The sequence below is a fragment of the Rhinopithecus bieti genome, unplaced genomic scaffold (genome assembly GCF_001698545.2).
Source record: "Rhinopithecus bieti isolate Rb0 unplaced genomic scaffold, ASM169854v2 scaffold_34391, whole genome shotgun sequence".
Classification (NCBI taxonomy): domain Eukaryota; kingdom Metazoa; phylum Chordata; class Mammalia; order Primates; family Cercopithecidae; genus Rhinopithecus; species Rhinopithecus bieti.
This window is the reverse complement of record NW_016814542.1, coordinates 239,472-250,156: the sequence shown is the minus strand read 5'-3', so window position 1 is coordinate 250,156 and position 10,685 is coordinate 239,472. Positions and strand designations below refer to the sequence as shown.

The 10,685-nt window shown below is 37.0% G+C and overlaps 1 long non-coding RNA gene and 1 pseudogene across 3 annotated transcripts in view; both read right to left on the bottom strand.

Annotated features, from left to right (window-relative positions):
• Window positions 1-530: 530 nt before the first annotated feature.
• LOC108514818 (40S ribosomal protein S3a pseudogene) lies at window positions 531-2,560 on the bottom strand (annotated as a pseudogene).
• A 2,852-nt stretch (window positions 2,561-5,412) lies between these two features.
• Window positions 5,413-10,685, bottom strand: part of LOC108514821 (uncharacterized) — a 21,868-nt gene continuing 16,595 nt past the window's right edge. For 2 of the 3 annotated variants that reach the window (XR_001881357.1, XR_001881356.1), the window contains one exon: window positions 7,327-7,615. This is a non-coding gene — a long non-coding RNA (uncharacterized LOC108514821). Of the gene's footprint in view, window positions 7,616-10,685 lie in introns of all 3 variants that reach the window. The other variant, XR_001881359.1, reaches the window with a different exon arrangement.

The window sequence follows — 10,685 nt, the reverse complement described above, 5'->3', positions numbered from 1 at the left end:
GTCTGAAGCTGGAATTGAGGCAGTCTTGTGGGACTAAGGCCTTACTTAGCCTGCGGAGTCTGATGCTAACCCTAGGTAGATAGTATCAGAATCAAATTAAATTGCACTGGTGTCCACAGTAAACTGGAGAATTGCTTGGCGTGGAAAATTGACACATTTGGTATCAGAAACGTTGAGAGTATAGGACAAACTTTTTCTTTATCTATTTTTACATATCTTAAATTATTCTAAAGTAAAAGTTTATCTTTTATTTTATTATTGTTTTTTAAGGCAGAGTCTTGCTCTGTCACCCAGGCTGAAAGTCAGTGTGAGATCATAGTTCATTGCCACCTTGATCTCCCTGACTCAAGCAATCCTCCCACCTCAGCTTTCCTAGCTGGAACTACAGGCATGTGCCACCACGCCCAGCTAGTTTTTTTTTAATTTTTAGTAGAGATGAGGTCTTGTTATGTTGCCCAGGCTTGCGTTGAACTCCTAAGCTCAAGCAGCTTCCCAAAGTGCTGGAACTACAAGCATGAGACACCAGGTCCAGCCCAGACATTCATTTTTTAAAAAGTACAAGGAATTTCCATATACATGTTACTCAGATTCCCCAAACTTAACATTTTACCACATTTATCTTATCAGTCTCTTTCTGTTCCCTTTATAAAGATATTTTTCATCATTCCCTTTTACACCTGAATATTTCAAAGTATATTTCTGTTAAAAGTACCTTTATCAAAATAAGGAAATTAGCATTAATAAAATACTATCCAATACAGACCTTCACGTTTCACCATGTTTCACTAATGTACTTTATAACAAAAATATGATAAAAGAGTAATATAAAATAAAATTGTTTCCATCCTAGCCCATGATCCAATCGAGGGTCATACATTATTTTTAAAGGTCATACCTCTTTGGACTTCTTGGATCTGGAATGCATTCTTGTCTTTGTTTCTCATGACCTTGACATTTTTGAAAAGTACAAACTATTTATTTTGTGAAATGTCTCTCAATTTGGGCTTTACTGATGGTTCTTCATGTTTATGTTCAGGTTATGCATTTTTGCAGTTATACGGCAGATGTGCTCTTCTTTGTGCATCCTGTCAAGATGCATGCTATTGGTTCCACTACTGTTAGTGTTAACTTTTGCAACTTTGTAAAGGTGGTATATGTCATGCATGTCCATTGTATAGTTGCTATTTTTTCCATTCTTGATTACTATCTTGTGGGGAGATATTTTGAGCATGTAAAAGCATGCTCCTTGTAATCAACTCTTCACAAAATACTGTAAAATCCACTGCTGATTTTTGCCTGAAACAATTTCTGACTAGAATTCCATTCTACATCAACTTGTCCAGCTCCATAAAAAAAGCATGTATTTTTCTCACAAATAGGACTTTTTATTTGGCACTATTGTAAGTCTGAACTTTAAACAGATTCTTGGACTGGTGGTTCATATCCATCAGCTCATTCAACTTTAGCATCTGTCTCATCCCCAGTGGCTTTTCCAGAACTACTACTTTCACCATGAAGCTCCACGAGTTTTCTCAATTCAAACTTGGGCTTCTTCAGTATTTTTACTTTTCTTCTTCTTTTTTTTTTTGAAATGGAGTCTCACTCTGTCTCCCAGGCTAGAGTGCAGTGGAACGATCTTGGCTCACTGCAACCTCTGCCTCCCAGATTCAAGTGATCCTCCTGCCTCAGCCTCCTGAGTAGTTGGGATTACAGGTGCACACCACCACGCCCAGCTTATTTTTTTGTATTTTTAGTAGAGATGGGGTTTCGCCATGTTGGCCAGGCTGGTCTCAAACTCCTGACCTCAAATTACCTGCCCACCTCAGTCTCCCAAAGTGTTGGGATTAGAGGCATGAGCCACTGTTCCCGGCTAGCTTTTTTACTTTTCTAAAGAAGACATCATGGAGAGGAAAAATAGATTGGCAAGGTTTTTCTATGTCTTTTCCAATGTTGTCTGCAATCAATTTATTGATCACTTCTTTCAAGTCATTTGTCTGCACCTCTCGGGTCATGATTTCCATCGTCTTCTTCCAGATTTGGCAGACTTGCTGGTGCTGAGCCTAAGAGGTCATCCGTATCTGATTGTTGTGTTTTTTTAGTAAAGTCAACACAGAACAGATGAAGCCAAGTAACCATCAGTAGTCTTGACATGAACAGGAGCTTCAATCATTGTCTGCCATTTTTTGACCATAGAATATATTTTCTTACAAGTAAGATCCATGACATGGAAGTTGTGCAGTTTTTGCCCTGAACGTCTTCAGTAATCAGTTTGAATTTTTCTAAATGTGACTTCATCATTCTGCAAATCAGCAAGACTCACTTCAAACACATGACCCTTGAGGCCATCAGATACAGTTTTAGTTCCTTGGATCCTGGTGACTAGCGTCTTTCCAACATTTCTTATATTGAACATAGCAGGTATTTTCACATTATATCAATCTTTCTTAGAAAATAGATCAACCACTTTCTTCTTGACTCCCTTCTGCCACCTTTCATAAAGCGCTTGGTCTTGCCAACTGCCGTGGCACTGCTCATAGAGCCAAAAGGCCATGGTGGTATTTTTATTGAGATTGTCTTTCACAAGTATTTTAAAGCTTTTCTCAAATAGCTTTTACATACTTCTGGTTACATTTATTCCTAAGTATTTTATCTTCTTTGTTGTTATTTAATTGGGGTTTCCCTTATCACTCTATTTTCAAACTGGTAGTTATTTATATACATACAAAATATTAATTTCTGAACGCTAATTTTATAGCCTACTAGTTATTGATTTATTATTTGAGTTAGTTTTATCATTGATTTTCTAGTGCAGAAGTCCACACACTGTATCTTTTCAGTAAAAACATCAGACTGTAAATATTTCATTTTTGTATGCCAAAAAGTTCCTATCCCAACTGTTCCACTCTGCTGGTGTAGTGCAAAAGATGACAGAGGCAATACAAAACCAAGTATATATGGCTAAATTTGGCTCTCAGTTTGCTAAACCTTGCTCTAGGGTTTTCCAGATATACTATCTTATCATCTGCAAAGAGAGATAGTTTTATTTCTTCTCTTCTGTTATGCCTCTACTGATTCCTCTTCTTTAACTGTATTGGCTAATATCCCCAGTAATGTGATGAATAACAGTGTAGTTACTAGATATCCTTGCCTTGCTCCTGATGGTACTAGTAAAAATGGCCATGGTGTTTTCCATTATGATGACTTTAAGACTAAGGGGTGTGTGTGTGTGTGTGTGTGTGTGTGTGTGTGTGTGTGTATGTGTACCTATACATATAAGGTGTGTATATATATTTATCATGTTAGGAAAATACCCATCAATTCCTATTTTCTTAAGTGCTTTTATCAGAAGATGTTGATTTTTGTTAAAGGTTTTTGCAGCATCTATGGAGATAATTATATGATTTATCCCTATATATATTAATATAGTATATTAATGGATTTCCCAATATTGAAACAATCTTGTGTTTTTGGAAAACAGTTGACCCTTGAACAATGTCGGGGCAGGGGTGCTGACTCCCCACTCAGGTGAAAATCTGCACATAACTATTGACTCCCCAAAAACTTAACTACTAATTGCCTACTGAGATGCCTTACCTATAACATAGTCAATTAACACATATTTGTATGTTACATACAATACTGTATTCTTACAATAAAGTAGGCTAGAGAAAAGGTTATTAAGAAAATAATAAGGGAAAGAAAATACATTTACAGTACTGTACTGTATTTACTGATACTGTAAGTTTATGTCATCTGTTTACAAGATTGTTTACAGAATTGCCCATCTGAAATGGAAAAAAAGGCATCTGCAGCAGCACACCTCAATCTATAGTACATCTCAAGCAATTCGACTTTTCATTGTAATGTCATGACTTCACTGCTTCTTGGTAGCAACTCCAGCATCACCAGTAGCACTTGGTATGGATCCTATAGTGTTACTCAAGGTTTACGGTATTACACTAAACAGAATAAAGAATACATAAGAACTGCAAAAGATCACTTTTTACTGTGATACAATGCCATTTACTGAAGAGATGAACTGCTCATCTGGAGATAAGTATCATAAGGCATTTTAAGCATATACTATGAACACTTGAACTCACGACAATAGCAATATGAGGCAGCTGCAAAATTACTACAGCACTACATGTGCTACAATTAACTTTATGCAGTTATTAATACTGCATCATTCTGCTTGCTTCCATTTCTCTCCACTGTGAATGATGCTATGTATGACCTGTTTATATGTGTAAGTTTTGATAAATTTTAACTTTTTATATCAGATTTGTGTATATTTTATGGTATTAAATGATAAAACAGACTAGTATCTACATATATTTCACGCATTCATGATATATCTTTTTCTTAATTTTTTTTTTCTTTTTGAGATGGAGTCTCACTCTGTTGCCCAGGCTAGAATGCAGTGGCACAATCTCAGCTCGCTGTAACCTCCGACTTCCAGGTTCAAGTGATTCTCTCGCCTCAGCCTCCCAAGTAGCTGGGATTACAGGCATGCACAGTACCACACCCAGCTAATTTTTTGTATTTTTAGTAGAGATGGGGTTTCACCATGTTGGCCAGGCTGGTCTCGAACTCCTGACTTCAGGTCATCTGCCCACCTCGGTCTCCCAAAGTGCTGGGATTACAGGCATGAGCCCCTGTGCCTGGCTTCTTAATTTTTTTCAGTATTTCTAGGCTATGTGGTTCATCTGCAAGTTTTTTCAAATTGTCACAAATCTTCAGAAAATATTCCAATATGTTTATTGAAACAAGTCTGTAGAATCTGGGGATGGCAGCACACACCTGCAATCACAGTCATTCAGGAGGCTGAGGCTGGAGGATCACTTGAGGCCAGGAGTTCAAGACCAGTCTGGGCAACATAGTGAGACCTGTCTCTTTAAAATAAAAAATTAAAAAACAAACAAAAAAAAAAACCACATATAAATGGACCTGTGCAGTTCAAACTTGTTTTGCTCGAGGGTCAAGTGTAAATCCCATATGGTCATAATGTGTTATTTTATTTTAGAGACAGAGTTTCATTCTGTCACCAAAGCTGTAGTACAATGGTACTACAGCTCAGTAGCACTACAGAATACAACAGCTCACAGCCTTGAACTCCTTGGCTCAAGCCACCGTCCTTTCTCAGCTTCCCAAGTAGCTAGGACTACAGGTACATGCCACCATGCCAGTTAATTTTTAAATTTTTTCGTAGACACAGGGTCTCACTGGTCTTGAACTCCTGGCTTCAAGTGATCCTCCTGTGTTTACCTCCAAAAGCATGGGGTTTATAGGTGTAAGCCACCATGCGCAGCTTATTTTCCTAATATATGACATTGGAATTTGTTTGCTAATATTTTATTTAGTACTTGGTATGACTATATATAATTGATCCTGGTTTATACTTTTTTTTCCTTTTTGTGCTGTCTTTAGGAATTGGTATTATCCACATTCAAGGCTCTGCACCAGTTTATGGAGCACTGAGACTATCTTTGAGTGTTTCATAGATTATCTCTACAAAACCATCTGGGACTGGTGCTTTTTAATGAGGTGGATCCTTGATATTCGTCTCTATTTCTTCTACAGAAATTGAACTTTCTCAAATGTGGCCAATTTTGATGAAATATATTTGCCTTAAAAATAAACCTTTTTTTTTTTTTTGAGACAGGGTCTCACTCTGCCTCTCAGGCTAAGGGCAATGGTGAGATCATGGCTCACTGCAGTCTCCACCTCCTAGGCTCAAGCGATCCTCCCATCTGAGTCTCCCAAGTAGCTGGGACCATAGACGTGTACCTAAGTTTTCATTTTTTATAGAGACAGGGTCTCACTATGTTGCCCAGGCTGGTCTCAAACTCCTAGATTCAAGGGATCCTCACACCCCGACCTCTCAAAGTGTGAGTCATTGCACCTGGCCATCTTTTTTTTTTTTATTTAAGAGATGGGGTCTCACTATGTTGCCCAGGCTGGAGTATCGTGACTATTCACAGGCACAGCCTCAAACTCCTAGTCTCAAGCAATCCTCCTTCCTCAGCCTCGAGTAACTAGGACTTACAGGTGTGTACTACTGTGCCTGGCTGACAGTTACTTTTTCATTTAAGTTTTCAAACTTATTTGGAAAGAAAAGTAGGTTCTTCTATTTTTCAAAATTGAAGCATAATTTACATATCATAAAATTCACCCATATGTTTTAAAGTGTTGTGTCTCCCTCCCCAACTAAATTCATGTGTAGAAGTCCTAACACCTCCACTACCTCAGAATGTGATTGTATTTGGAGACGGGACCTTTAAAGAGACAAGTAAGGTAAAACGTCATGTATGTCCTAATTCAATATGACTGGTGTCCTTATAAGAGGAGGTTAGGACACAGACAACACACAGACCAAGGGGTGATCATGTGAGGCCACAGGGAAGTTAGCCATTTACAAGCCAAGAAAGAGGCCTGAGAATGAAAACAACCCTTGAGACATTTTGACTGTGAACTTCTAGACTCCATACGGTGAGAAAATACATTTCTGTTGCTCAAGCCACCAGCCTGTAATATTATTTGTTATGACAGCCCTAGCAAACAAATACATAAAATATATAATCCAGTGGCGTTTAGTATATTCACAAGCTCATAAAACAAACACCACTATCTAGTTGCAGTACATTTTCATCACCTCAAAAAGAAACCCTATACTCATTAGCAGTCACTCCTACCTCCTGCCTTTCCCAGTACCTGGGAACCACTTATCTGTTTTCTAGCTCTATGGATTTGCCTATTCTGGACATTGATATAAATGGAATAATACAATATGTGACCCTCTATGTTTGGCTCCCATATCTAATGATAATGTTTTCAAGGTTCATCCATGTTGCAGCATGCAGCAGAACTTCATTCCTTTTTAAGGCTAAATAATATTCCACTGGATGGATATACCACATTTTGTTTATCCATTCATCCATTGTTGCACATTTGGGTTGTTTCCACATTTTGGCTATTATGATATGAACATTTGGGTATAGGGTTGTGACATGTGTTTTCAGTCCTCCTTAGTATATAGTTAGTAATGATATTGCTGAGTCATATGGTAACTATAATTAAACTTTTGAGGACTGCTAAACTGCTTTCTGAAACAGCTGTGCCATTTTACATTCCTACCAGCAATATATGAAGGTACCAATTTTCTACATCCTCATCAACATTTGTTACTAACTTTTTTATTGTAGCCATACTAGTGTGTGTGAAGAAATATTTCCCTTGTGGTTTTGATTTACATTTCCCTAATGACTGCGGAGGCTGAGCATACATTTATTGTCTATTTTTTATGCATTTATTGGCTATTTTTATATCTTCTTTAGAAAAACACCTATTTAAATCCTTGCCAATTTTACAATAATTGTAACCTATTTTACAATTAGATTATTTGTGTTTTTATTGTTGAGTTTTAAGAGGTTCTTTATTCTGGATACAGGTGCCTTGTCATATATAGGATTTACAACCTTTTTCTCACATTCTATGTATTGTCTTTTCACCTGCTTGATGGTATCCTTTGAAGCAAAAGGTTTTTGTTTGTTTTACTTTATGAGGTCCAATTTATCTAGTTTTCTTTGGTTGCTTATACTTGAAGGTGTCATATCTAAAAAAAAAAACCACTAGTAAGTCCGAGGTCAAGAATACTTACATGTAATATTCACATTATAATTTTTTTCTACAAGTTGTACAGTTTTAGTACTTAAAGCTAGATCTTTAATCCATTTTAAATGAATTTTTGTGCATGGTGTGAGGTAGCGGTCCAACTTCATTCTCTGCATGTCAATTTCCATTTATCCCAGCATAATTTGTTAGAGAGGTTTTTCTTCCTCCATTGAATTATCTTGGCATTCTTGAAGAAAATGAATTGACCATAAATATAAGGGTCTAGTTATAAAGTCTCAGTTCTATTCTATTGATCTATATATCTTTTTTTTTTTTTTTTTTTTTTTTTTGAGACGGAGTCTCACTCTGTTGCCCAGGCTTGAGTGCAGTGGCGTGATCTTGGCTGATTGCAACCTCTGCCTCCAGGGTTCAAGTGATTCCCCTGTCACAGCCTCCTGAGTAGCTAGGAATACAGACACGCATGCCACCATGCCTGGCTGAGTTTTTTTGTTTTCATTTGTTTTAGTAGAGACAGGGTTTCATCATGCTGCTCAGACTGGTCTTGAACTCTTGACCTCAAGTGATTCCCCAGCCTCGGCCTCCCAAAGTGCTGGGATTGCAAGTGTGAGCCACCACACCTAGTCTATATATCTATCTTTATGCCTGTGTTTCTTAGGAGGGGGTTATAGGTATTTTCATTAAATGAACCTCATTTCCTATTATTTTACCTTCATTTTCTATTTTCTTTCAAAATTATTTATATAGTTAAAGGTCCTGTCACTTTTTTTCTGTGAACAGGACTGGCTGTTTGAAATAGTTTACAAGATTCCTAGTTCAAAAATGACTTCTGCTTTTAGTCAAGTATGGTTTCTTCATTAGTTGGATTTGGGGGCAAGGCAGTGTGAGATCTGTCCTCCAATTAAAAAATATTTTTCTGTCTTGCAGGATCCTAAATTTTCCCCTTCTATTTTTCTTAACTGTTTAGTTTTCAGTTCAACTCTTCCTTTTTTACCCTCTTCTCCCCTAATGAGTGCCTTTCCAAAACTACCTTTTTGAGTCCCATATATACTTGTAAGTCCCTTCCCTGTAGTCTCCTCTGATCTATCAGTACTTCTTAGGAGGAAATTCTTCTGGAAATGTCTTTAGATGAATATCTTAAGCCTGTCACTAGCTTCTTTCTTCTCCTCTGCAGTTTTTCCCAGATCACCCTTGCTTTTCACCACAGCTTGTACAAAGGCATGAATAATGGCTGGCTAGGATTTAGTATGTATTTTTCTACTTACAGATAATTTGAAGTTGGAACATTCTCTGCATTCTAATATTAACATATGGTTATGTGTAGTTTTTTTTTTTGAGACGGAGTCTTGCTCTGTCACCCAGGCTGGAGTGCAGTGGTGCTCGGCTCACTGCAACCTCTGCCTCCGAGGTTCAAGTGATTCTCCTGCCTCAGTCTCCCAAGTAGCTGTGACTACAGGTGCATGCCACCACGCTTGGCTAATTGTTGTATTTTTGTAGAGATAGGATTTCACCATATTGGTCAGGCTGGTCTTGAACTCCTGACCTCAGATGATCCACTCACCTCGGCCTCCCAAAGTGCTGGGATTACAGGTGTGAGTCACTGTGTCCAGCCTGGTTATGTGTAGTTTTATATGTTCATCTTTATAGTTTTTCAGAGGATGTGTGAGGATTTTCAGAGTAATGCATTTGCCATTACTTTAGTTCCCCAGTCAATCTTTTAATAGTTTTGTAAATATTTTGTCTGCTTTTTTTTTCTGGATAAAGAATTGTCAGGTTTTTAATGGTCTGGGATATGTCTATTCTAGTATTGCAACAGTAATACTGCTTAAGGATAATATTGAAATTGGCTAATCTTAATTGACTCATTGGTTAATATATACTAAGATAAATTCTTCCAAAAGATACTATACTCCTACCATAACAATTCATAAATTATGTGATATAAGAAATTACAACAGAAAAAAACACTGTTCACTAAAATACAAAATAATGTAAAAGTCTTTTATGCAAAAGGAGCTACTTGCTTTTGTTTAGGGGCTCTCTCCACTAGGACAATCATTTTTATATTTAAACAGTCAAATTCAATAAATAAGTAGTTTATTACCCTGGCTATATGAAAACAGTATTTGAATCCACGGTCTATATGAATTTTGGCGTTTTTTGCACCTTGCTTACCAGAAGAGAATCTATGTAACTTAATGATCATGATATTAAAAACAAAATATTGAATGAAATCACTAACTTCTTAAATATAAATATCTTACATATATTTATACTTAGAGGATTTTACCTTGGAATACTCATTTTAATAAAGACATCTCTTTAAACTGCCATGATAATACTTTTATTGCCAAGTTTATTCTTGGAGGTACAATATTATTTCTTAGCATTACACTGATCTTATTTTATATGGGGGTTAAAGTTGAGTAGCGGAAATTTGGAACTACTCAGGTTCCATCAGTTAAATACTATGTGATCTTAGGTAAGTAACTTTGCCTCCCTCAGCTTTTGTTTTTTTCATATGAAATATGTAATTAATTTAACAATACCTATTATTAGAGATTTTTTGAAAGGTTTAGTGTTTGTAAAATACTTTGAGTATCAGAATGAAAAGACTCCATTGCAAATTACTAACAATTATAAATTTGCCCAGTACATATTAGCATGCTAATCACCAATGCTAGAAGTTTCATTGCAGTACCTTATAAGTTTAACAGTTTTCCACAAATCTACTCTCTCTACTTAGTATAAAAATATTTTACTAGGCCAAGCACAATGGCTCATGCCTGTAATCCCAACACTTTGGGATAGTGAGGTGGGAGGATTGCTTGAGTCCATGAGTTTGACACCAGCCGGGGCAATATAGCAAGACCCCATCTCTACAAAAAATAAAAAATTAGCTGGGCATGGTAGCACGCACCTATGGTCCCAGTTACTCAGATGACTTGAGCCCAGGAGTTTGAGGCTGCAGTGAGCTGTGACTGCACCATTGCACTCCAGCCTGGGCAACAGAGCGAGACCGTCCCCCACCTTCCCACAAAAAAAAAAAAAAA